General features: G+C 38.5%; 4 long non-coding RNA genes across 21 annotated transcripts in view; all 4 read left to right on the plus strand.

Annotated features, from left to right (window-relative positions):
• Positions 1-12,276: 12,276 nt before the first annotated feature.
• Positions 12,277-27,514, plus strand: part of LOC131240414 (uncharacterized) — a 59,493-nt gene continuing 44,255 nt past the window's right edge. For 2 of the 18 annotated variants that reach the window (XR_009168730.1, XR_009168736.1), the window contains exons 1-13: positions 12,299-12,436; positions 13,247-13,320; positions 13,469-13,514; positions 13,976-14,092; positions 16,282-16,353; positions 16,987-17,131; positions 17,307-17,554; positions 17,840-17,931; positions 18,557-18,679; positions 19,849-19,924; positions 20,005-20,043; positions 20,174-20,227; positions 20,568-20,659. This is a non-coding gene — a long non-coding RNA (uncharacterized LOC131240414). Of the gene's footprint in view, positions 12,437-13,246; positions 13,321-13,468; positions 13,515-13,975; positions 14,093-14,624; positions 14,764-16,281; positions 16,354-16,591; positions 16,664-16,986; positions 17,132-17,306; positions 17,555-17,839; positions 17,932-18,556; positions 18,680-19,848; positions 19,925-20,004; positions 20,044-20,173; positions 20,228-20,567; positions 20,660-20,968; positions 21,008-21,137; positions 21,192-21,532; positions 21,625-27,514 lie in introns of all 18 variants that reach the window. The other 16 variants (XR_009168734.1, XR_009168740.1, XR_009168741.1 and 13 more) reach the window with 15 other exon arrangements.
• Positions 18,692-19,736, plus strand: LOC131240415 (uncharacterized). Its single transcript, XR_009168748.1, has 4 exons — positions 18,692-18,958; positions 19,039-19,077; positions 19,208-19,261; positions 19,603-19,736. It is a non-coding gene; the product is annotated as an uncharacterized LOC131240415 (long non-coding RNA).
• LOC131240418 (uncharacterized) lies at positions 21,775-22,301 on the plus strand. The gene is made up of 3 exons (XR_009168750.1): positions 21,775-21,850; positions 21,931-21,969; positions 22,100-22,301. It is a non-coding gene; the product is annotated as an uncharacterized LOC131240418 (long non-coding RNA).
• On the plus strand, positions 22,742-23,544 carry LOC131240416 (uncharacterized). The gene is made up of 4 exons (XR_009168749.1): positions 22,742-22,822; positions 22,903-22,941; positions 23,072-23,125; positions 23,468-23,544. It is a non-coding gene; the product is annotated as an uncharacterized LOC131240416 (long non-coding RNA).

Below are 27,514 nucleotides of genomic sequence, written 5' to 3' on the forward strand. Positions count from 1 at the left end.
ATGATAAATTGCTCTATAGTAGATTTTCTTCAGTGGGACGTGGTTTAAGCATCGTTTGATTGGCTCCAGGTAGTAGGCAATTATATTCCAATCAAAGATCCTGACCGTTGATCCCTTGCCTCTGTTTTTTTGGCTTTATTAAGTGGTCATATGGTACCGATGTTTCAAATCCAGACTGGCGTCGACCCATTTTTGTGTGCATTCATCCATGTGACCTGAGCGGTTCCAATCGAAGGAGAACCAAAGGCCCCGGTTCTGGCCTAGACAGCTTCAACTGTCCCGTCCGGTTTTCAAATCAGTGTTTGCTCCCCACCAATTGAAGTTTCCAGCGTCTTCCTTTTTTGTTATAACTAAGGAGAATTTTGGTGCATGAGCTAATCCCTAGTTGAGGCCAATCACATTAACCGTTTGGATATGTCCCATATATAGAAAGCGCAAAGTAAGAGTCAGACCAGCTCATTCGATCTCGGGTCGAGTTTCAACTTAGCCTGAGTTAGGGTTGAATCTGCCTGACTCGAAACAGATTGGGTTCAACCAACTCCGAGTGCTGACTCGGCATAGTCTTAAAACCATGTCTCTAGCTGAGCATTATACGGTATAGCTACTTTGCTAGTTCGGGTCAATTACCATTGTTTGGGTCAAGGTTTTAAGGTTTGACAGTTGAAGCATTGTATTTATGACTACATCTCACTCCAAGGGCTGACGTATGGCTCTCTTTAGTTCCTTCATCTGTGAACTGTGATAGATCAATGAAAGACGTTTTAAGCGACGGAACAATATCGACAAAAATCAACAGTTCATTATTGACGTGTTTTAGTTCGCATTTTAAAAATTCGAACATAGGGCTGCAATACGGCCTTACAGCCTTAGATTCTATCAAATTCCTTCATTTTCTTATTTATTTATTTTATCAAATTCCTTCCAAGCTTAATACGTGGAAAGAAAAAATCTTTAATGAAAACGTATGCCTTAAAAAGCTCTCAACATGTTGTAAATGGTAAACATGCGTCGGAATCTAAAAGTCTCTTTACATATCCTGTCTTAGAAACCACACCATCCAACTCATTTTCCAAGAGTCACGTGCTAGACAATTTATGGCCATCTAATAGTCCATTTTGCACAGGTGGCCCACCCAATAGATGGAGTTGTCATAATTTATGGCTGATAAATATTCATTAATCACCATGGGAATCACATCTTGCATCGAATCTCAACCACGAATCACTTGAAGATGAGGCTATGTAGATACCATTCCTCTTCCCGCCAATAGAAAAGCATTCCAACGTCCCACATAGCATATCTAAGGATATTTGGATCCGGTTCACCAAATCATATATAAGATTATGGCTCTGGCAACCTACCAAAAGAGTTGCATGGCATTTGAATTTGGAAGAGTACAACGCTCTTTGATAGCAGTTTGGGAATGTATGTGTCAAATCAAATTAGACCGTCCAAGTCGCATGACCCAATGGAAGAGTTTTTTCCTACTGTACGACCAACTTATGGGCCACGCACCTTACTAAGCCTACTTATTCTTACCTTCCAAGAATACTCCCCTGATGTACAGACAACTTTTCACAAGTCGAAAATGTCCTGCTTTATCAATTTCACTTCATTCTCTCCCTTACACCCAAATATGTCTGAACTCATCTCCATCATCCATATTCCTTCTTTTAACCCATTTTCTTTATTAAATCTCCGTAGAATCTCCATTCTACTATCACATTACATCTTTCATGTTTCATTCTACTCAAGGCTACCTGCATTCTTTTTCTGAGAGGACGTGGATGCATTGATAAACGTGAAATCTTGAAGGTTTGGAAGATGAAGAGAGAGGTGTTTGGAAGATGAAGAGTGTTTGGAAGATGAGAAGATGGTTGTGTAAATAAGAAGAGAGGTGTTTGGAAGATGAAGAGTGAGGTGTTTGGAAGATGAGAAGATAGTAGAGGGTTTTAGAAAAAGAGAGGGTTTTAGGAAGGGAGATGAAGAAAAGGAAAGAGGAAGATGAGGGTTTGGGTGTGTGGGGGACCTTAAATATTAGTGTTCTCAAGTATAAGTGAGACCCACAATGAGACCCACCCAAAAAAATAAAAAAGTGCTCGGCAACACTAGCGCACCCCGGGTGGCAATGCCGCCCGGACCTCTAGTGGCCGGGGGCACTAGCACCGAATCTGAATTGACAGTGAAGTGAAAGGAATTGACCGTGAAGTAAAGGGAATTGACCGCGAAATGCATGCAATTGACAGTGAAGTGAAGGGAATTCGCCGAAATTCACCGCAAAATGCATGAAATTGACCGCGAAGTGAAGGAAATTGACCACAAAATGCATGGAATTGATCGTGAAATGAAGGAAATTCACCGCGAAATGCATGGAATTGATCGTGAAGTGAAGGGAATTAATTGCGAAATGCATGGAATTGACCGTGAGGTGAAGGGAACTCGCTGAAATTCACTGCGAAATGCATGGAATTGACCGCGAAGTGAAGAAAATTCATCGCGAAATGCATAGAATTGACCATGAAGTGAAGGGAATTGACCACGAAATGCATAGAATTGACCAAGAAGTGAAGGGAACTCGCCGAAATTCACCACGAAATGTATAGAATTGACCGTGAAGTGAAGGAAATTCATCGTGAAATGCATGGAATTGACCATGAAGTGAAGGGAATTGACCACGAAATGCATGGAATTAACCATGAAGTGAACGAAATTCACCGGAATTCACTGCGAAATGCATGGAATTGACCGCGAAGTAAAAGGAATTCGTCGGAATTCACCACGAAATGCATGGAATTGACCGCGAAATCATGGAATTGACAGTGAAGTGAAGGGAATTCGCCGGAATTGACAGCGAAATGCATGGAATTGACTGCAAAGTGAAGGGAATTTACAGCGAAATGAGGAATTGACCGTAAAGTGAAGGGAATTCACCGCGAAATGCATGGAATTGACCGTGAAGTGAAGGGAATTCACCGCGAAATGCATGGAATTGACTGTGAAGTGAAGGGAATTCGCCGGAATTGACCGCGAAATGTATGGAATTTACTGTGAAGTGAAGGGAATTGACCGCGAAATGCATGGAATTGAACGTGAAGTGAAGGGAATTCACCGCGAAATGCATGGAATTGACCGTGAAGTGAAGGGAATTGACCGTGAAATGCATGGAATTGACCGTGAAGTGAAGGGAATTGACCGCGAAATGCATGGAATTGACCATGAAGTGAAGGGAATTCGCCAGAATTTACCCGAAATGCATGGAATTGGCCGCGAATTGAAGGAAATTGACCGCGAAATGCATAGAATTGACGTTAAGTGAAGATAATTCATCGCGAAATGCATGGAATTGACCGTGAAGTGAAGGGAATTCACCGCGAAATGTATGAAATTGATCGTGAAGTGAAGGGAATTCATCGCGAAATGTATGGAATTGACCATGAAGTGAAGGGAATTGACCGCGAAATGCATGGAATTGACCGGGAAGTGAAGGGAATTGACCGCAAAATGAATGGAATTGACCGTGAAGTGAAGGGAATTCACCACGAAATGCATGGAATTGACCATGAAGTGAAGGGAATTGACAGCAAAATGCATGAAATTGACCACGAAGTGAAGGGAATTCGCTGGGATTGACCGCGAAATGCATGGAATTGACAGCGAAGTGAAGGGAATTGACCACGAAATGAATGAAATTGACCGTGAAGTGAAGAGAATTCACCGCGAAATGCATGAAATTGACCGTGAAGTGAAGGGAATTGACCGTGAAGTGGAGGGAATTCACCGAAATTGACCGCGAAATGCATGAAATTAACCGCAAAGTGAAGGGAATCGACCGCAAAATGCATGAAATTGACCGTGAAGTGAAGGGAATTCACTGCGAAATGCATGGAATTGACTGCGAAGTGAGTGAAATTGACCGTGAAGTGAATGAAATTCACTGCGAACTGATTGAAATTGACCACGAAGTGAATGAAAATCACCACGAACTGATTGAAATTGATCACGAAGTGAATAAAATTCACCGCGAATTGATTGAAATTGACTGCGAAATGAATGAAATGAATGAAATTGACCGCGAAGTGAATAAAATGGATTTTCGACCATCGACCTAATGGAATCTTGAAAAATACTAGGTTGGTTGGCTAAAGTAGCTTCTCCTACCCCAAACTCATATATGGTACGTCAAGTAACTCATTCTGATTTAGGAGATATGCTTGTTGAATGAATAAAGAAAGAAATGAATAAAAAGAGAGATTTATATATATATATACACATATTTATATAAATATGTATTAGAAAAAAATGCAAGGGGAAAAAGTTCTTCTTATGTAAAAAAATAAAAATAAAAATTATTCCACAGCTTGCCGCGGCACTACTGCCGATATGGCGGTACTGCCATGGTACACCATGGAATAATTTTATTTTATTTTGTTAGTGTAATCCCCCACTGCTTTTGTGGGTCCCATCATGATGTATATGTTATATCCAAACCATCCATTTATTTGGTGAGCTTGTATTAAGGCTTGAGATGAAAAATAAGACAGATCTAACTATCAAGTGAACCACACTGTAAAAGGCAGAGGGGGATTGAATGTCTACCATTGAAACCCTTTTAGGGGTCACAAAAGTTTTGGATCAATATGAAATTTGTTTTTCCTCTTCATCCAGGTCTTTGTGACCTTATGAATAGATTGGATGGAAAATAAATGTTATGGTGGGCCCTACAAGATTTTTAACGGTGAAAATTAATTTTCACACTGCCATTTGTGGTGTGGTCCAGCTGATCTTTGGATATATATATATATATATATAATGCAATGAAATCATCTTGAAATATGGATGAACGTTGTGGATATAATAAATACATAACTGTGGGGTCATGTAACTTTGATCTCTTTTGAATCGTTCGTACAACTCGGAGTTCTAGGAGTCAGCGCTCGTACACCAGGGGCTTAGTTTGGTACAGTAAGTTTAGAAGGGTGTGATAAGGTTGTTGGCTTAAAGGTGAGGCGTCCAGTAGGGAAAAGCTCCCCAATAGAAATGCATAATTTTGTTGGGATTTTTAGAGAAAAATTTCATCCACATGCTATTGATTTTATGAAACAATGCCTCCACATTTTTAAGTTATAGTAGAGTACCTTATTATTATTATCATCATATTAAAATGCTTTCTTTTATTATTATTATTATTATTATTCTTTAAAAGGTGTTAAAGTCCATGCATTATGGCCCAGGTGGGGTATGTGTACAACATCCAACCCATCCAGTTAGTACATCCACATTCATGATCATACAAACAAAAAAATGAGGGCAATCTAACTGTCAGGTCAAGGACACCATAGGTAACAATATAGACAATCCAAAACCCCTTAAATCTATGGGTGACCTAGCTAATGATTGGATCAGGCGTACATCATTATGGGACAAACCTGCTGGATGGGTTGTACCTCTTTAACACACCACGCCTGTAATAGCCCGACCAGTACAATATGATATTGTCTGCTCTGGGCATGCACACGCGCCCGCATGGTTTTGTTCTCAGGTTTCTCCCCTAAAAGGCCGCATATGGGGAAAGGATACTGGTAGCTTGCCCAGGCCTGCCGACCCCGCCCACATCAGCACCTACCCCGTCAGATATTGTCCAACCCAACTGCCATCAAAGTGCACAGTGATGGTTTTATTTGTGTCCAAGCACAAGGCCTCATACTATAAAGGTGTGAACTCGACATATAACCATCGCAACTTCGGACAACGCTTTCGATGTGGGACAATGTTCTGCCCTACTGTATACACAGCAGCCTGCCAGCACAGTAGTCTGTCAACCATTGGTAGCTCGCCCAGGCCCTTTTATGCTCCGCCCATATCATCGTCAGCTCACATGCGCCCGCCCACATGTGCAACAGCGACGGGGCGTCACACTATCCCCCACTGAGGGCAGAGCCGTCCTCGTCTCTGATACCATTTGTAACAGCCCGACCAACACAGTATGATATTATCCACTATGGGTACACACACACGCTCGCATGGTTTTGTTCTTAGGGTTCTCCCCTAAAAGGCCTTATCTGGGGAAAAGATACTGATAGCTTGCCCAGGCCCGTCCAGCCTCGCCCACATCAGCACCTACCCCGTCAGATATTGTCCAACCCAATTGCCATTAGAATGCACAATGGTGGTTTTGTTTGTGTCCAAGCACAAGGCCTCATATTATGAAGGTGTGAACTCCACATATATCCACCACAACTTTGGACAGTGCTTCCGATATGAGACAACATTCTGCCATACTTTGTACACAGTAGCTTGCCAACCACTGGAAGCTCACCAAGGCCTTTTTAGGCCCCGCCCACATCAGCGTCCGCCCACATGCGCCCTCCCACATGTGCAATAGTGACGGGGCGTCACACTTGTTGTAAGACCCAAGGCTCCGAAATCTGGTTCCTACACTTGATAGACGTTGACTGTAGGTCCATTGGCCTCGAGAATATTTTGACTTAATCATAATGTTGTTCTGTTATTGAGTAGTAAGCTGCATTTCAACCCGATATCCGAATTTTAATATACGGATTTAAAATTAAACAATCTGAGAAATGATAACTATGTCCTTATTTTATCTGGAGGTGGCCCATCATTGAGTTTTCAAAATTCGCTAGTTCCGAGAGCCTAATCGTTGTGACCGTAGTCCAGTTACGGAATTACTGGCGAAAACGGCATGTCAATATGACACCCAGATTGTAAGTTATGAATAGATATGCACATGTACATTTTGATAAAATAACTCAAATGACCTCGATTTTTTTTAAATCATTGGAATGCTTTATTTCAAATCACTTAAATAACATTTTTCTATTGTTACCATAAGCTTAAACTTCTCAAAACCCTTCTTTTTAGACAAAAGCCAATTTTAAAACCATTTTCAAGTCCATAAATATAAAAACTCTCTTTCAACAACTCATTTCCAACACTCTCTTCCTTATGTCATGGGAAGCCTAAGGTGAGTGTAGAGACAAAAAGAAAAAGAAAAAAGAGTAGCTTAAGTTTGAAGTTGAGAAGAAGAAAAAGAAGTAGAAGCCAAGTTTGAAATCCAATCATTTGATTGTTACAGTTGAGTGCATAGATTAGGAGCACGCATATATGTGCGTTAGATTACTTGAAAGCCCTATAAAAGAATAGATTTTCTAGTCCATGGTTGTTGAGAGAGAAAGAGAGAGAGAGAGAGAGAGAGCTTTGAATTGCCCCAATAATGGCTATGATGCTGGATTTTCTGATTTAGTTGGTTATGCTATTGATGTAAGATTGGATGATAGAGATGAACTTGAGAAATGGGCCGTGGGAGAAGCTATGCAAGATCAACCCATCATGACCCCATCTCCACCATCAATTAAACCATCCGTGCGGCCCACACCCAAGGGATTCATATGCTTTAGTTTTATTTAAATTCACAAGTATTTCCATCGGTTTCCATCTTAGTCCCTTACAAAGTCCGCCCGCTACCTGTTTGACAAAACATTTGAAAGAGTTATCCTTCTTCCTTTTAGTGTAGCTAACTCGTAAGAAAAAACATGCTTGTGGCATGAAGTCTTATAGCGGAATGAATCCCGGGTTGGATTTAGATTGGCTAAGTCATGTGCATATCATACGCATGGTTCATAGTTGTTGTATCATTGTATGATTGAGAGTAAATGATTCATATCATGGTATGGTGATCATAGTGGGTTGTGTTGCGACACACGATGTGTCTATGATTAGTATGTGAATCGTCTAGATACAAGATTCATTACATGAGACCCCTATGAGAAACTTAAATTCATGAGGAGACCACATGAGGAAGGTCGTCCTATGCTTTCTTTGAAAAACATGATATATTGTGATTGTATGTGGACTTATGCATATGGTGATTGTAAATGCGATGAAACATACTTTGTTATGACTTGAGCATACGATGATTGTAAATGCGATGAAACATGCTTTGTTATGACTTGAGTTGGACACCACACCGGAAATGTGTAATTCAGCAGGACATGATTAGAGGGTTCCTGGGTGAAAGTCTCTAAACCCTGATTGGTACCATTGGGAGCAACCAATGCCTAAACCGGGTGGAAGAACAGAGCGCTAGAATGCCGAAATACCAAAGTAAGCGGCGACTCCCACCGACGCATGTCGATTGATTGAGAGGTTCCTGCTTATGGGCAAGCAAAGATAGGTTGTGTGTGACGAGCTCATAAATTGTCTGCTATCGTTTTGCCAGGTGACTTATGACTTCTCGCTGTTAGGCAGATGGTGAGGTTCAATACAAGTGGGATAGACTAGTTCGGCCCATGAATTATGTAGTCCCACCTCTATAGTTGACCATGGTGGAAAATCCTGTGCAAGTGGGTAGGAATTATATGCGAGTCCCACCTTTATTTCAGACCTTGGTTATCCAATTGAGAAATGTGGAAAGTTGTGGAAACGTTGAAAGAGTATGTATGTTACAAGTGGGTAGAAGTCCCACCTCTATAACGGAAAATTGATATAAAAAAATGATTTGGAACATGAAAAGTGACATAATGCATTGTATCTTTATTTTATTGTTATTGGCCCAGTAGGCTTGTGCATGATATGAGCATGACATGAAATATGCATTTCCACTGCACACATGCACTCACTGGGCTTAGTAGCTCATGGTTTCCTTTGTATTTTTTTGTACAGGTGAGAGTAGGGAGCTGCAGGAGTAGAGGTTATAGACTCCAGTTGTTCTTTTTGTTTTGTACATATTAGTGTATATATATATATATATATATATATTTGTAGTGCCCTGTATATGTACATCAGGTATAGTAAATATGACATGATTTATGTTTTGGTTTTGCCTTGATGTGCTCAGTTGTACACAGTAACACATGTTGAATATGATGAGATTTTGAGAAATGATATCTGTTTGTCGTCTTTATTTTCAGAAATCCTCCTTACGGAGCCCTACTTATGGAACTTAGTATGTGATAGTTGGAATCCCCAAAATCGGAGTTCTACGGAGGCTGTCAACTAAAATTTGGTATATAGTAATCACGGATTACCGACATTAGATTTAGGGACGTGACAATGTTTCGCCCGCGAGGAGTGGTTTAGGTGCGGCCCTTGATGTGGGCCCACTTTGATGTATTTATTCCATATCCAAGCTATTCATTTGTTTTGCCAGATCATTTGCTACGTGAGGCCAGGTCCAAATCCCAGGTGGACCATACCATAGAAACCGTGGTGATTGATTATTAATAGAGGTGTACACGAGTTGAACCGAGTCGAGCTTGCCACAACTTGACTCGGCTCGGCCACTAGCTGACCCCAACTCGAACTCGGCTCGACTCGGTCCTCGAGCATGGCTAGCCAGCTTGGCTCAGCTCGGCTCCATAGCTCGGGCCAGTTTGAGTAGAGTTCGAGCCAAGATCGAGTTGAGTTCGTCTGTGCATCATTTTCACAAACACATGGATTGCACATTCAAATTCTCATTGTATGTAAAACAACAGCAGCGATTTTATTGGTATTTCATCAAACACCTTATAAGCAACATTAAAATCAAGAAAAAATGGTATTTGTTTCATATACCTACCTTCCTTGCCACCCGCCGACACTTTATTGAGTCATTTCATCAAATACTTGGTGAGCAACATCAATATCAAAGTAACCGAGTCACCGAATTGGTTCGATTTGAGTTCGATTCGAGTTGGGGTTCTATTCGAGTCGAGTCAAGCTCGGGCAAGCTCGAACTTGGTTCCAAATTTTTTTGAGCAAGAAAATCAGCTTGACTTGGCTCAAACTCGGTTTCAAACCAAATCGAATCGGGCTTTTTTGAGTCGAGTCAAGTCGAGCTAACTCGGTTCGTGTACAACCCTAACTATTAATGGGCTACAAAAGTTATCGATCAAGCTGTTTTTTTTTTTTTTTTTTTCCTTTTTCCTTTTCTTTTGCCCTTCAGCCAAGTTCACGCGACCTTATCATTGGTTGGATGGCAAATAAACGTTATACAAACATTATGGTGAGTCGTAGTAAATTTTTAATGCTAACGTGTTCAATCATCACTATTTTCTGTAGTATGGTCTGCCTAAGATTTGGATCTTTGTTTTTGGGCTCGTGCCCTAAAATGATTTGGCAAAACGGATGGACGACGTGGATATAGAATAAATACATTAAGATGGGCCTCATGGTACTGTCTTGGGTGAGGTTGGGGCCGCACCTAATATGCTCCTCCACAATTAGGGTTGTCAATGGGCTAGGCTTAAGGTTGGTCTTGGCCCGGATTTTGAACTGTTTCAGGTTGGCTTGATTCAAAATTCTAATTTTGCAGGCATGAGCCCAGCCCATTGACACCCACCATCCATGATGCTAAACTTTACTATTTTATTTTGAAAACTAATAAAGAATTACCAAGCAACTCTGAGTAAAACCGTGTATGTATGACAAGTATTCTTACCCTTGGCTGACGAGTGCCTTCTGATTCTATGAGCCAGGGTAAACACCGACTCCGGTTACAGCGTAGGCCACACCTTGAGGTATATGTTATATATCCATGTCAACTTTTAGGGTATGAACCAAAAAATTACATTAGATCCAAGTCTTTGGTGGACCACACCACAAGAAACAATAGTAATTGAATACCTACCATTAAAAACATCTCAGGGCTCACCATAAATTTTGTTTGTGGTCCAATCTTTTGTCAAAAGTTATTGCCTATAAAAGATTATTGTAATGGTGTACATTCAATCACTATAGTTCCCTGTGGTGTGGTGCTGAGATTTGAATCCACTTGATTTCAAGCCTACGCCTAATATGCCCCACGGTCAAGCCCTCACCAAATGCTGAGTTTCTGGTGAGTGGATTAGGTGAGGCCCGGGACACCCAAGATGGTGCAGCCCTTACCATAGCCCATCTTAGTACATGTGGTCTATATCGACATTCTCTATCTGTTTTTCTGGCATCATTTCAGGGCATTCCCGAGAGAAAAAGAAAAAAGAAAAGAAGGGCACTGCCGAGAAAAAATAAAATCCAAATGTAGGTGTACTATACTCTAAACACGTGTGATTGAATACCCTAGCGTACTTTAATGTTTCTGTGGTTTTTATTTGCCATTCAATTCATTGATGAGGTCACATAAGCCTTCATAGGGGAAAATAAATATCAGCTTGATCCAGAACTTTTGTGGCCCATTAATGGTTAATCACCACTGTTTCCTATGTTATAGTACACCTGATAGTTGGATCTGCTTCATTTTTTTTGGTATAATGCCCTAAAATAATCTGAAAAAACGGATGGACGGCGTGGATACAGAATACATAATATCAAGGTGGGCCAAACAGCAAGGGCCTCACCGTCTTGTGTGAGTCCGGGGTCTCACCTAATCCGCTCCCTTTACCCCGCCTCAGCGAATCCGCTCTCTTTGAGGCGCACGTGCAATGAAATCAAAATGGGAAAGTCTAACGAGAGTCTTCCACTCTCCGCCCCAACGGCCCAACTGTCGAAATCTTCTTACATGATTCGAAATCTTTAATCATAACATGACACGTGTGAATAGAAGAAGTGCAACGGCAGATACGCATCACTCACTCGGATTTGGAAGCAGGGCTGGTGTAGCGCACACCAGCGTGTGTTGACGTCACCAAGTTCTGTGGGTCCTATCACGAGGTATGTGTTATATCCCAACCGTTCTTTAATTTGGAGAGATCATCTTAAGGCTTTAACCGAAAAATAAGACAGATCCAAAGATCAATTGGACCACACTACAAAAAGCTTTGGGGGATTGAACGTCTACCATTGAAATCCTTTTGGGGGAAACATAAGTTTTGGATCGATATGATATTTGTTTTTCCCCTTCATCCAGCTCCTTTTGACCTTATGAACAGATTGGATGGAAAATAAACGCAATGGTGGGCCCTACAAATGTTTTAACGGTGAGAATCATTGTCCCACTGCTATTTATGGTGTGGTCTACTTAAGATTTTATATGAATAATTTTGGGTATCATGCTCTAAAATGATCTCAAAAAATGTATGAACGGTGTGGATATAATAAATACATAATTATGTGGGCCATGTAACTTTGATCTCCTATGGACCGTTCGTACAACTCGGAGCTGCAACGCTCGTCTTCGCACGACACGTACCCACACCAGCCATGTTGCTGCGAATCCGCTTCCCTCCGAATTACTCAAATTTTCTGAAATTACCAAATAACCCTTCAACGGTTGAGGTCTGCATTTATATACGAGTGGAGGTCTTTCTTCCTTGCCAAGAAAGCCATCTCTCTATTTCTCTTCTCTGAAAACCTCTCCCTTCTTCCCCCCCCTCTCTCTCTCTCTCTCTCTCTCTCTCTCAGAAAGCCTCTTTCCCTCTCTCATCGCCATTGATGCAAGCGTACCGTAGGATCGTAGCGCACCAGTCTCTGTTGAAGTCTTCGTGCGTTCTCGCCTCTCTCGGTTTATCTCTCTTCCTCTCTTTCTGTCTTCTAGGGTTCTAGAAATTTCTCCAGATTATTGCATCTTTGCTTCCTTAGCTGCTTCTGATTTCCAATTTGGAAACTAAGGGATGATGTGGGGAGAGATAAGGAAGTGATATCTGGGGTTTGACAGTTTCTGGTTGTCAACCTGGACACAGTTTCTTACTGAATCTGGTTGTCACAATCTGATTTTGAATTCCTCATGTAAGCACTGTTTGGCAGATGCCTAATCATGGTTGATCTCAATTATTCTGTAATACATAATGAGTTCATTTGAACAGTAGTTGCGTATCATTATCCTTCAACAGGAGAAAAAAAAGTCTAAGCCTACATGAATCTTGTTCAGCCATTCTGCTTAGTCAAGGGCTATAATTTTTGTTAGGCTACAATTTCTCGGCTTGGGAATATCTAGGGAGGCTTGGGAATTTCTAGGGAGAGTTTTAGATTTGGACATTTTTCTCATGATATTGAAAACGAGTGGATGGGTTAGAAAACTTCGGCCATGTTTTTCATATCTGTTCATTTATTCACAAACTGTGGCCCACATGACTAGTGGGTCAACCTGATTCTTGGGCCAGGTTATCAATATAGTATTTCCATTTAGATGGATGGATTGGATCTTGTACCAATTGTGCCATGCTGACACTTGTACATGAGCTTTGCTGGCTTAGCAAATCTATGTTTTTCATTTTTTATTTTTTTTTGGCTTAGAATGACATGTTCAAAAACATCAGTGTAGTAGTATCTATGCCTGTAACTGAGCCATTTTCTCTTTATGTGCTTTGCTCAGGTATTTGCACTTGACATTCTTACCTCCTACTGCACATGGTATCATAAAGGCCGAGGCCCCTCACTTACATTAAGGTGTTTGAGTCTTTAGCAATGGTGCTTTCCGAGTTGGATGTCTTGCTCAGTGTTTGAGTCTTTAGCAATTTTTCCCCCTAACTTTAACATTGCACATGTGCTGCATTGGATTGTCTTTTGAAATTAATGTGAAGTTCCATTGGTGCAGGTGTTCGAGTCTTTACAGCTACATTCATTTTCACCTTGAAAGCAATGTAACTTGATTTTGAACTCTGCATTAATATCAATGTCCAGTAATGCTTGGTTACTCCTGCTTAATTGCACTAGTAATTGCAATTTAACTTGACAGTTCATCCAAATGCATTTTGTAAATCCAAAATCATGATATACAAATTAAATGATTTTAATTACAGGGCATAACAAGCGCCTACATGTGTTTGCAAGTACTTATCTTTGAATTATGCAATCTGTTCTTATCTTCATTTTATCAGGATTTACTGCCTATTTCATGGCCTTTGTGTATGTCTGCATTTGTTTCAAGTTGTCCCTGGCTTATTGGCGAATGTTGCCATCTGATCATCCTGCTCTGTGTCAGAATGTGACTGTTGGATGATTTGGTTTATGGATTTTATTTTATCAGTGGCACTTTTTGAGCCTTTCTTTGATATTTTATCTGAACTTCAAACTTACAGTCCAACGGCATGATTTGGAGCAGGTTATTGACTATTTTAACAAGGCACTACAAGGCTCGGGTATAGATCTGTCACAAGTCAGTATCTCTGTGTAGATTGATCTTGGGAAACAGGCAATTACATGACCGTCCACTGCTGAGGTAATTTTTTCTTATTCCCTAGTTTTAAGCTGTTTTTTATTTTATTTTATTTATTTTTTTATTTTTTAATCTCTTGGGATTGCCAGCTTGGGAGAACACCTGACCATGGATTGTGTATGGCCTACCTGGAACTATCATTTACAATGAGAAAATTTACAAAGATACCACACCTGGAACTATCGTTTTGTGTTGTTTATGCAATAGACCTTTTCAAGGTTTTTTTTTTTTTCGAAAGATGAGAAAATTTACAAAGACCTTTGGAGTCTATGCTTTGGTTTTTATGGTTTGATCCTTTTTTGGTTTCAGGAGTTAAACTTTCACTATTAGGTGGATTTCTGTAGAAATGTTTGCCTTTGTGATTTTTGATGCTCATTTAATGGTTTTGGTTTTGAATCCTAGTATGATAATTTTATTTCCATTATTTTTTATGCCAAGTGCTTAAGGACATTAGGAATGGAATCTTTCAAAAAAAAAAAAAAAAGACAACAGGAATGAAGACTTGTAATGATTCCACCTTTGGTATGGGTAGCAGTTGTGTGCTTGGAGGGAGGATTTTCTGATCTAAGAGCTTTGTGCAGCAGTTGAGCTTGAAGGGAGGACTTACACTTCTGTTTATGCATAATTGCCACTACCATGCTCTGATTACAGTCAAGATGGATTCTCAGCCAAAGGTTATTAAAGGCTTGATTCTCACAGAGGCTTGATTTTGAAGGCTTAATTAGAACTTCTTTTCTAATTAACAGTTCTTTTTAATTTCTATTTATACATTACAAGCCAGAAAATGCTTGTTTATTTTGAAACTTCAGCTAATATACATTATATGAACTACTCCATTTAAAAAAAGAAAAAGAAAAAGAAAAAAAGAAGAAGCTAATAACTGAGAAAATTTACTTGGGTTATTTCAGTGGATGAGTTATCCAATTCATGACCTGATGATATGCACAATATGCTCGGGTTTTCAGTTTATACAAGTGGAGAGATGCTTGATTGGCTGGGCCGCAACAATGGATGGTCATACACTTCATTCTGGGATATCCTAGTCACTAGTGCTTTATTGCTTTTCTCCAACCATTTATTTGCAAGCAACAAATGGAAATGTTTTTTTTTTTTGGTTTTTGTTTTTGTTTTTTTTTGAAACAAACAAATTGAAATGTTATGCTGGCTTCTTAGGGAATGGTCCATTTGTGATGGTGCACAGTGTACTGATGGTCTACATCATAGCCGACAAACTGGTTGAGCTGACTCCAAACAAATGGAAATGCTTTTTTTTTTTTTTTTTGAAATGTACAAATTGAAATGTTATGCTGACCTATAGAGAAAATTCTTTGGGAATGGTCCATTTACGATGGTGCACAACGTACTGATGGTCTACATTATAGCTGAAAAATGGTTGAGCTGACTCCAAATCAGTGTTTCAAATAGCGCTCGTACGTAGCGTTCGTAGCGTAAGCTACAATGTATTTTCTTACTATTTTATTATTTTAGTATTTTATTTCATGTTTTCTTTGTTTCTAATGTTGAGGAATGTGACACTTGTATTATACTTGATACTTTTAACCTATGAGATTTTTATTTCTTTTCCTAATTGTGACTTGTGGTTTCAATTAGACATTATTAATTAAAGTGGTTTGCTTAGAAAGTTGTTGATGTGATAATTATTTGATTTGGCTTATATATGTGGATTTGCTTTTGATAAATGATAACTAATAACTTTTTTGAACATGCTTATAATTGATAAAATGAATCATCTTTTCGGCATTTTTATATTTTTTTTCCTTTTTTTTTCACTATTTATTATATTTGTCTTATTTTTAAATTAAAAAATAGAAGTATCGTGTAGCTTACGCTACACGCTACGTATTTACGCTACATGCTATAGAGGGTTGAGCACTACGCATCACGCTACAGTTATTTAAAACACTGCTCCAAATTTGGTTGAGCTGAAATGGTTGTCTACATCCTAGTCACAACGTACTCTTTGAATCGATCAACTTATTGATTTTCGAGTTAGAGTCCTGTTTTTGGGTTTTCGAACCATGGTCAGATTACATAACATGGGCCCACTTGTATATAAAATGAAACTTGTATTCTGTGCATGTCCTCTGGTCGAGTTTCATATAAATCCTCATTGCATTGTATCTTTTGTCAAGAATGACTAATTTGCCTTCTCAAATTGTTTTTTGCAACAGCATTTTACTGCAGTCATAATGCGGATAAGGGAGCTGAAAACAACAGCTTTAATATTTGTGTCCGGTAAAATGGTGAGTTGATACTTGATGGGTAATGGGTTATGAGAGACTTCTAATTGTAGAAGGAAGATCTTGTGGCTGATTAGATTGTAACTCTTTTAAGAGAATAAGTGCTATGAGCCCACTTGTATATAAAATGAAACTTGTATTCCGTGCATGTCCTCTGGTCGAGTTTCATATAAATCCTCATTGCATTGTATCTTTTGTCAAGAATGACTAATTTGCCTCCTCAAATTGTTTTTTCCAACAGCATTTTGCTGCGGTCATAATGCGGATAAGGGAGCTGAAAGCAACAGCTTTAATATTTGTGTCCGGTAAAATGGTGAGTTGATACTTGATGGGTAATGGGTTATGAGAGATTTCTATTCGTAGAAGGAAGATCTTGTGGCTGATTAGATTGTAACTCTTTTAAGAGAATAAGTGCTATGACCTTTTCATGATAATGCTGTAGAACTTAAATACCAGAATATGTTGAGGCCCTAAACCGTAGACTCACTGTTAGATCATTTACTCTTAGGCAAAAGGAATATACATTCATAAAAATCGAATTGAATCAAAAGCATTGTGGGTAGTTTGTTTCATTGGACAAACATCCCAAGTTTTGAAATAACCAGATTGTAATTTGCTTCAAATATTCTTATTTAGGGTTGGCTTCAAAATGCTATTATGTCAATCTCAAGTTGGACTCAAGAAGAACTTAATTGCTATTTGGAGGCTGCTTGCTTGTTATGAATACAATGAAACATCATTCATTCTTGTCATTTCCTCTTTATTGAAATGATCAAAACAGGTTAGTCTAACTCTATTTATATTTAGGAAGTAACCCTCCAAATTGCAATAACTATTTGAACCTGAAATACATGGAATTTTGATTTGTGTTTGGTCAGTGCATAGATCACACATCTAAATGCATTTGTGTTTCAGAGAAACTCGTTCAAACTTTACTCTTCTTTTTCTTTGTATAGGGAATTCCAGCTAGTGTCTAGATTTTTTCCTGTGACAAGGATGCACAGGCTCAGCCTGTTGCTTGGCGAAGTTTTTTCCGGTGCTCCACGATGCAACTGCACTGGAACTACGCTGCAACAGGACTTCTGACAGTGGCACAATCGGATGTTGATAAAACCAACCAGAGTTACTTTGGTGAATTGAAGCTGAATTACTTGACGATTGATTGGAGCCATGAAGGACTTGTGCCTCTATGTATGATTTTCAAGTTAATTGGCTGACCTTATTAATCTATCATTCTTTGTTTGCATTTGCAAGTGAAATTGCTGATTTTATAGATGGGTTGCAGGTAAAGAAGGGCCTGTCTGTGATAAGTGGGTCTTTGGCCAGTATACTTTTATGTCCAATCTCACATTTAAGCATGTAGCAAGCTGGTTGTGTGCATGTGTATGCAAAATCATCATGCCATTAGTTTTAGTCTAAATGCATAGATTAAGTTGAATGTGATCAATCTTCAAGGTGGTATGTTACACTTCAGCTTTGTTGAATGTAGGATGGCTATTTAAGAGTTTTCAAGTTGCTAGTATGGAAGTCCTTCTTGATCAGCCTGATGCCCCATGCCTCTGTGAAAGATTTGGATTTCAGGTACATGGAAATATTTGTATATGTCTGGAAAATGTTTGGACTTTGTACTATAGTTTAATAGCATAGTAGTTAGCATTTACAAACCACATCAGTTTGCTTGAGAGTGCTAGAAACCCAAGTTATATATATATATATATATATATATATATATATATATATATAGAGTCATGCTCCCCTGCGCACCTACGCACATGCGCACCTTTCCACACGTGCCATGGGTGTCTAATCTGAACAGTCCATGTGATGCGGAATTTCATAAAACCTCATGTGACAAATTTTCACCCTGATCTAATATTCTAGTGGGCCATAGCAAAGAGAAATGCAAATCAAGGGAGGAAACTGTTTTCATTTTTCATGGCCCATCAAAGTTTTGGATCAAAGTAAAACTTGGGCCTGGGAGGTTTCAGGAGGTGCTTCTTCATATGAACGGTTTAGATTTTGGATCCACATCACGTATGATGGGTTCTCAAAAAAGTTTGTACGTAGTACGTACGAACTGGTTCGCAGGTGAGCGTTTCCGTGTATATATATATATATATATATATATATATATATATATATATAAAATTCAGATCCCTTTGTTCTGATTTTATTTGTTATATTGAATATCTAGATTGTTTATCAGACTTCTCAGACATTCTCATGCAGTTCTGATGGGAAATTTCTGGCATCCTTGGGAAGTAGTGGTCCTTGTCGGGTTTGGGACCTAACGTCATTGATGGTTGTAGCCAATTTACCACGAGAAAATGTAAGCAGCTTGTTTTACTTGCCTTTTTTCTTTTGATAGGCAATCTAGGCTTGAACCCGTTACCTCTGTTGGAACACACCTTGTCTACCATTTGGCTGTGGGCTTGAGCCCATTTTACTGATTCCTAAAGTACATTTTTGGATTTCCCTTTTTTTTTTTCCTTGTATCTTTGAATCTAAGCTGGATACGTCTGTCAAATTCCGGGTGAGGTTTTCGGGTTCTGCCGTTTTTCTCATAATAGTGATGATAATCAAACCCTATATGTGACTGCAATGCAAGGTGAAATTTCTGATTCGAATAACAGGTTCTCCTTGATTGCAACTGTTTCATATGTTGCTGATTTTGAAGCATTTTCACAGGCCTGCATGGAATCATTGTCTCTTGGAACACTATAACAGGTTCTCCTTGATTGCTATTGTTTCAAATTATCTCAACTGTTTTAACCTTCCTTTGTGATTAATATTGTGCATATGAATTGGTTGGACAGGGATTGTGTATGTTTCTCATTAGCATGTTTCATTATTTCAGATTATGGGCAGGCGATTGGGACCAAGGATTCTTGGTAGGGCTGATGATTCTATGGTAAATATCTGCTTCTTATTTGCATTTGAAATTTTGACATAAACGATATAAGCTATTGTAAGTAGATAGTTTCTTGTTTTTTGGTGGAATATGTGCATGTGTGGATAAAATAAGGAAATGACTCGAACAACGAATGATGCCTAGCGATTTTTTTTGCATAAACCAGCTAGGTTGAATGCTGTATTTTATAAATGCAATTTGAAGTATGATGGCCCTTTCAGAAAAAAAACTGTTTCAAGTGGATTTTGGATAGAAGATTTAAAACAGAAAAATCCAGGTGCATGATCACTCTATAGATTTTGTAACAGGATCCTCTTTGGGTGATTTTGTGCATGTTGCAGGTTGTTGATGCTAGAAGATGCTTATTATGAAGACCAGGTGGAAATGGTGATCGAGAAGATGCTTCATTAAGTACACAAATGGTCGGAGAGGGGTATGTTTTTAAATTTGGTTTTGCTTTTTTTCCCCTTTTCTTCTTCTTCTTCTTCTTGTTTTTTTTTTTTTTTTTTTTTTGTCTACTTTATTTCTATGAATAGTCCTTAGACTTGTATCTTTGAATCTAAGCTGGATACGTCTGTCAAATTCAGGGTGAGGTTTTCGGGTTCTGCCGTTTTTCTCATAATAGTGATGATAATCAAACCCTATATGTGACTGCAATGCAAGGTGAAATTTCTGATTCGAATAACAGGTTCTCCTTGATTGCAACTGTTTCATATGTTGCTGATTTTGAAGCATTTTCACAGGCCTGTGTGGAATCCTTGTCTCTGGGAACACTATAACAGGTTCTCCTTGATTGCTATTGTTTCAAATTATCTGAACTGTTTTAACCTTCCTTTGTGATTAATATTGTGCGTATGAATTGGTTGGACAGGGATTGTGTATGTTTCTCATTAGCATGTTTCATTATTTCAGATTATGGGCAGGCGATTGGGACCAAGGATTCTTGGTAGGGCTGATGATTCTATGGTAAATATCTGCTTCTTATTTGCATTTGAAATTTTGACATAAACGATATAAGCTATTGTAAGTAGATAGTTTCTTGTTTTTTGGTGGAATATGTGCATGTGTGGATAAAATAAGGAAATGACTCGAACAACGAATGATGCCTAGCGATTTTTTTTGCATAAACCAGCAAGGTTGAATGCTGTATTTTATAAATGCAATTTGAAGTATGATGGCCCTTTCAGAAAAAAACTGTTTCAAGTGGATTTTGGATAGAAGATTTAAAACAGAAAAAACCAGGTGCATGATCACTCTATAGAGTTTGTAACAGGATCCTCTTTGGGTGATTTTGTGCATGTTGCAGGTTGTTGATGCTAGAAGATGCTTATTATGAAGACCAGGTGGAAATGGTGATCGAGAAGATGCTTCATTAAGTACACACATGGTCGGAGAGGGGTATGTTTTTAAATTTGGTTTTGCTTTTTTTCCCCTTTTCTTCTTCTTCTTCTTCTTCTTCTTCTTCTTCTTCTTTTTTGTCTACTTTATTTCTATGAATAGTCCTTAGACTTGTATCTTTGAATCTAAGCTGGATACGTCTGTCAAATTCAGGGTGAGGTTTTCGGGTTCTGCCGTTTTTCTCATAATAGTGATGATAATCAAACCCTATATGTGACTGCAATGCAAGGTGAAATTTCTGATTCGAATAACAGGTTCTCCTTGATTGCAACTGTTTCATATGTTGCTGATTTTGAAGCATTTTCACAGGCCTGCGTGGAATCATTGTCTCTTGGAACACTATAACAGGTTCTCCTTGATTGCTATTGTTTCAAATTATCTCAACTGTTTTAACCTTCCTTTGTGATTAATATTGTGCATATGAATTGGTTGGACAGGGATTGTGTATGTTTCTCATTAGCATGTTTCATTATTTCAGATTATGGGCAGGCGATTGGGACCAAGGATTCTTGGTAGGGCTGATGATTCTATGGTAAATATCTGCTTCTTATTTGCATTTGAAATTTTGACATAAACGATATTAGCTATTGTAAGTAGATAGTTTCTTGTTTTTTGGTGGAATATGTGCATGTGTGGATAAAATAAGGAAATGACTCGAACAACGAATGATGCCTAGTGATTTTTTTGCATAAACCAGCAAGGTTGAATGCTGTATTTTATAAATGCAATTTGAAGTATGATGGCCCTTTCAGAAAAAAAAACTGTTTCAAGTGGATTTTGGATAGAAGATTTAAAACAGAAAAATCCAGGTGCATGATCACTCTATAGATTTTGTAACAGGATCCTCTTTGGGTGATTTTGTGCATGTTGCAGGTTGTTGATGCTAGAAGATGCTTATTATGAAGACCAGGTGGAAATGGTGACTGAGAAGATGCTTCGTTAAGTACACACATGGTCGGAGAGGGGTATGTTTTTAAATTTGGTTTTGCTTTTTTTCCCCTTTTCTTCTTCTTCTTCTTTTTGTTTTTTTTGTTTTTTTTTGTCTACTTTATTTCTATGAATAGTCCTTAGACTTGTATCTTTGAATCTAAGCTGGATATGTCTGTCAAATTCAGGGTGAGGTTTTCGAGTTCTGCTGTTTTTCTCGTAGTAGTGATGATAATCAAACCCTATATGTGACTGCAATGCAAGGTGAAATTTCTGATTCGAATAACAGGTTCTCCTTGATTGCAACTGTTTCATATGTTGCTGATTTTGAAGCATTTTCACAGGCCTGCGTGGAATCATTGTCTCTTGGAACACTATAACAGGTTCTCCTTGATTGCTATTGTTTCAAATTATCTCAACTGTTTTAACCTTCCTTTGTGATTAATATTGTGCATATGAATTGGTTGGACAGGGATTGTGTATGTTTCTCATTAGCATGTTTCATTATTTCAGATTATGGGCAGGCGATTGGGACCAAGGATTCTTGGTAGGGCTGATGATTCTATGGTAAATATCTGCTTCTTATTTGCATTTGAAATTTTGACATAAACGATATAAGCTATTGTAAGTAGATAGTTTCTTGTTTTTTGGTGGAATATGTGCATGTGTGGATAAAATAAGGAAATGACTCGAACAACGAATGATGCCTAGCGATTTTTTTTGCATAAACCAGCAAGGTTGAATGCTGTATTTTATAAATGCAATTTGAAGTATGATGGCCCTTTCAGAAAAAAAACTGTTTCAAGAGGATTTTGGATAGAAGATTTAAAACAGAAAAATCCAGGTGCATGATCACTCTATAGATTTTGTAACAGGATCCTCTTTGGGTGATTTTGTGCATGTTGCAGGTTGTTGATGCTAGAAGATGCTTATTATGAAGACCAGGTGGAAATGGTGATCGAGAAGATGCTTCATTAAGTACACAAATGGTCGGAGAGGGGTATGTTTTTAAATTTGGTTTTGGTTTTTTTCCCCTTTTCTTTTTCTTCTTCTTCTTCTTCTTCTTCGTTTTTTTGTTTTTTTTTTGTCTACTTTATTTCTATGAATAGTCCTTAGACTTGTTTCTTTGAATCTAAGCTGGATACGTCTGTCAAATTCAGGGTGACGTTTTCGGGTTCTGCCGTTTTTCTCATAATAGTGATGATAATCAAACCCTATATGTGACTGCAATGCAAGGTGAAATTTCTGATTCGAATAACAGGTTCTCCTTGATTGCAACTGTTTCATATGTTGCTGATTTTGAAGCATTTTCACAGGCCTGCGTGGAATCATTGTCTCTTGGAACACTATAACAGGTTCTCCTTGATTGCTATTGTTTCAAATTATCTCAACTGTTTTAACCTTCCTTTGTGATTAATATTGTTCGTATGAATTGGTTGGACAGGGATTGTGTATGTTTCTCATTAGCATGTTTCATTATTTCAGATTATGGGCAGGCGATTGGGACCAAGGATTCTTGGTAGGGCTGATGATTCTATGGTAAATATCTGCTTCTTATTTGCATTTGAAATTTTGACATAAACGATATAAGCTATTGTAAGTAGATAGTTTCTTGTTTTTTGGTGGAATTTGTGCATGTGTGGATAAAATAAAGAAATGACTCGAACAACGAATGATGCCTAGCGATTTTTTTTGCATAAACCAGCAAGGTTGAATGCTGTATTTTATAAATGCAATTTGAAGTATGATGGCCCTTTCAGAAAAAAAAACTGTTTCAAGTGGATTTTGGATAGAAGATTTAAAACAGAAAAATCCAGGTTCATGATCACTCTATAGATTTTGTAACAGGATCCTCTTTGGGTGATTTTGTGCATGTTGCAGGTTGTTGATGCTAGAAGATGCTTATTATGAAGACCAGGTGGAAATGGTGATCGAGAAGATGCTTCATTAAGTACACACATGTTCGGATAGGGGTATGTTTTTAAATTTGGTTTTGCTTTTTTTCCCTTTTTCTTTTTCTTCTTCTTCTTCTTCTTCTTCTTCTTTTTTTTGTCTACTTTATTTCTATGAATAGTCCTTGGACTTTTTTTTTTTTTTTTAAAAATAAAATTTATTTATTATTATTATTATTTTAGAACACACAAACTTGACACATACACCCACACACGCTGTAGTGGGATTTCACCACCTATGGGTATCGAACCCAAGACCTCGTTTTGAAACTCCTCAGAGTCTACCACTGGGGTAAGGACTCGAAGGTCATGCTTGAAACACACTTTTTGGTGATCCAAACCATTCATGTCTGGGTGCAAGTCCTGTATCTGTATGAATAATTCTAGAAATCCTATTTGTTTCAACGACTTGGCTGACTTTTAAGACGAAACTTTGCATTTGGCTAAGTAAATTTCAGGTCGAAAAGGGGTAACCCGGCTTCTACTCAATTGTCCAAATCATTAACATGGAGGGCTACTTTCTAGTGATCCATTTGACTAGTTCCGTATCTGTGTGGCTAATTCTGAAAATCATACCTGTTTCAATGACTTATCCGATTTCAAGTCAGCTGGCTACTTTTTGGTGATCCAAACGATTCATATGTCTGGGGGGAAGGCCTGTATGTGTATGACTAGTTTTGAAAATTCTATTTGTTTCAACGACTTAGCCGATTTTTAAGACCAAAATTTGCCTTTGGCTAAGTAAATTTCAAGTCGAAAAGGGATAACCCGACCTCTACTCAATTGTCCAAATCTTTAATATGGCGGGCTACTCTGCAGTGATCCATTCGACTATGCCCATATGTGTTTACTAATTCTTAAAATCATACCTGTTTGAATGACTTGTTCGATTTGAAGTTTGAGGGCTACTTTTTAGTGATCCAAACCATTCTTATGTCTGAGGGGAAGGCCCATATGTATGTGACTAATTCTAAAAATTATACCCGTTTTAGTGACTTGTGTGATTTCAAGTCAGAGGGCTACATTTTAGTGATCCAAACCATTCATATGTCTGGAGGGAAGGCCCGTACGTGTGTGACTAGTTCTAAAAATTCTATTTGTTTCAACGACTTAGCCATCTTTTAAGAGCAAATTTTGCATTTGGCTAAGTGAATTTCAAGTCGATAAGGGGTAACTCGGCCTCTACTCAATTGTCCAAATCCTTAAAATGGCGGGTTATTTTCCAATGATCCATTCGACTATGCCCGTATGTTTGTGACTAATTCTTAAAATCATACCTGTTTCAAGGACTTGTCCGATTTCAAGTCAGAGGGCTGCTTTTTAGTGATCCAAACCATTCATATGTTTGGGGGGAAGGCCCGTATGTGTATGAGTAGTTCTAAAAATCCTATTTTGTTTCAATGACTTATCTGACTTTTAAGACCAAATTTTGCATTTGGCTAAGTAAATTTCAAGTCGAAATGGGGTAACCCGGCCGCTACTTAATTGTTGAAATCCTTAGTATAGCCGGCTACTTTCCTGTGATCCATTAGACTAGGCCCGTATGTGTGTAACTAATTCTAGAAATCATACCTATTTCAATGATTTGTCCGATTTCAAGTCAGAGGGCTACTTTTTAGTGATCCAAACCATTCATATGTCTGGGGGAAGGCCTATATCTGTATCAATAGTTCTAGAAATCCTATTTGATTCAACGACATAGCCGACTTTTAAGATCAAACTTTGCATTTGGCTAAGTAAATTTGAAGTCGAAAAGGGGTAACCCGACCTCTATTCTATTGTCCAAATCTTTAATATGGGGGCTACTCTCCAGTGATCCATTCGACTATGCCCATATGTGTTTACTAATTCTTAAAATCATACCTGTTGGAATGACTTGTTCGATTTGAAGTTTGAGGGCTACTTTTTAGTGATCCAAACCATTCTTATGTCTGAGGGGAAGGCCCATATGTATGTGACTAATTCTAAAAATTATACCCGTTTTAGTGACTTGTCTGATTTCAAGTCAGAGGGCTACATTTTAGTGATCCAAACCATTCATATGTCTGGAGGGAAGGCCCGTATGTGTGTGACTTGTTCTAAAAATCCTATTTGTTTCAACGACTTAGCCAACTTTTAAGACCAAATTTTGCATTTGGCTAAGTGAATTTCAAGTCGATAAGGGGTAACCCGACCTCTACTCAATTTTCCAAATCTTTAATAAGGCGGGCTACTCTTTCGACTATGCCCGTATGTTTGTGACTAATTCTTAAAATCATACCTGTTTCAAGGACTTGTCCGATTTCAAGTCAGAGGGCTACTTTTTAGTGATCCAAACCATTCATATGTTTGGGGGGAAGGCCCGTATGTGTATGAGTAGTTCTAAAAATCCTATTTGTTTCAATGACGAAACTTTGCATTTGGCTAAGTAAATTTCAAGTTGAAAATGTGTAACCGGGCGTCAGCTCAATTGTGCAAATCTTTAATATGGCAGGCTAGTCTCTAGCGATCCATTTGACTAGGCCCATATGTGTGTTACTAATTCTTAAAGTCATACCTGTTTGAATGACTTGTCCGATTTGCAGTCAGAGGGCTACTTTTTAGTTATCCAAACCCTTCATATGTATTTGGGGAAGTCCCGTATGTGTGTGACGAGTGCTAAAAATCTTATTTATTTCAACGACTCAGCCGACTTTTAAGACCAAACTTTGCATTTGGCTAAGTAAATTTCAAGTCGAAAAGGGGTAACCCGACCGCTAATCAATTGTCCAAATCCTTAATATGGCGGGCTACTTTCCAGTGATCCACTCGACTAAGCCCGTATGTGTGTGACTAATTCTAAAAATCTTACATGTTTCAATGACTTGTCCGATTTGAAGTCAGATGGCTACTTTTTAGTGATCCAAACCAATCATATGTCTGGGGGAAGGCCTATATCTGTAGAAATCCTATTTGATTCAACGACTTATCCGACTTTTAAGACCAAACTTTACATTTGGCTAAGTAAATATGAAGTCGAAATGGGGTAACCCAGCCTCTACTCAATTGTGCAAATCATTATCATGAAGGTCTACTTTCCAGTGACTAAAAAAATTTGAAGTCGAAAAGGGGTAGCCTGGCCTCTACTCAACTGTCGAAATCATTAACATGGAGGGCTACTTTCTAGTGATCCATTGGACTGGTTCCATATGCATGTGGCTAATTCTAAAAATCATGCCTGTTCGAATGACTTGTCCAATTTTTAGTCGGAGGGCTACTTTCTAGTGATCCAAACCATTCATAGGTCTGGTGGAAAGGCCCGTATGTATATGAATAGTTCTAAAAATCCAATTTGTTTCAACGACTTAGCTGACTTTCAAGACCAAATTTTGCTTTTGGCTAAATAAGTTTCTCGTCGGAAAGGTTTAACCCGGCCTCTACTCAATTGTTCAAATCCTTAATATGGCGGGCTACTGTCCAGTGATCCATTCGACTAAGACTGTATGTGTGTGACTAATTCTAAAATCATACCTGTTTCAATGACTTGTCCGATTTCAAGTCAGAGGGTTACTTTTTAGTGATCCAAACCATTCATATGTCTGGGGAAATGCCTATATCTGTATGAATAGTTCTAGAAATCCTATTTGATTCAACGACTTAGCCGACTTGTAAGACCAAATTTCGCATTTGGCTAAGTAAATTTGGAGTCGAAAAGGGGTAACCCGGCCTCTGATCAATTGTCGAAATCCTTAATATAAGGGGCTACTTTCCAGTGATCCTTTCGACTAGGCCTGTATATGTGTGACTTATTCTAAAAATCATACATGTTTCAATGACTTGTCCGATTTCAAGTCAGAGGGCTACTTTCTAGTGATCCAAACCATTCATATGTCTGGGGGAAAGGCCCGTATGTGTATGACTAGTTCTAAGAATCCAATTTGTTTCAACGACTTAGCCGACTTTTAAGACCAAATTTTGCATTTGGCTAAGTAAATTTCTAGTCGAAAAGGGATAACCC

The sequence above is a fragment of the Magnolia sinica genome, chromosome 3, assembly GCF_029962835.1.
Source record: "Magnolia sinica isolate HGM2019 chromosome 3, MsV1, whole genome shotgun sequence".
Taxonomy (NCBI): Eukaryota; Viridiplantae; Streptophyta; class Magnoliopsida; order Magnoliales; family Magnoliaceae; genus Magnolia; species Magnolia sinica.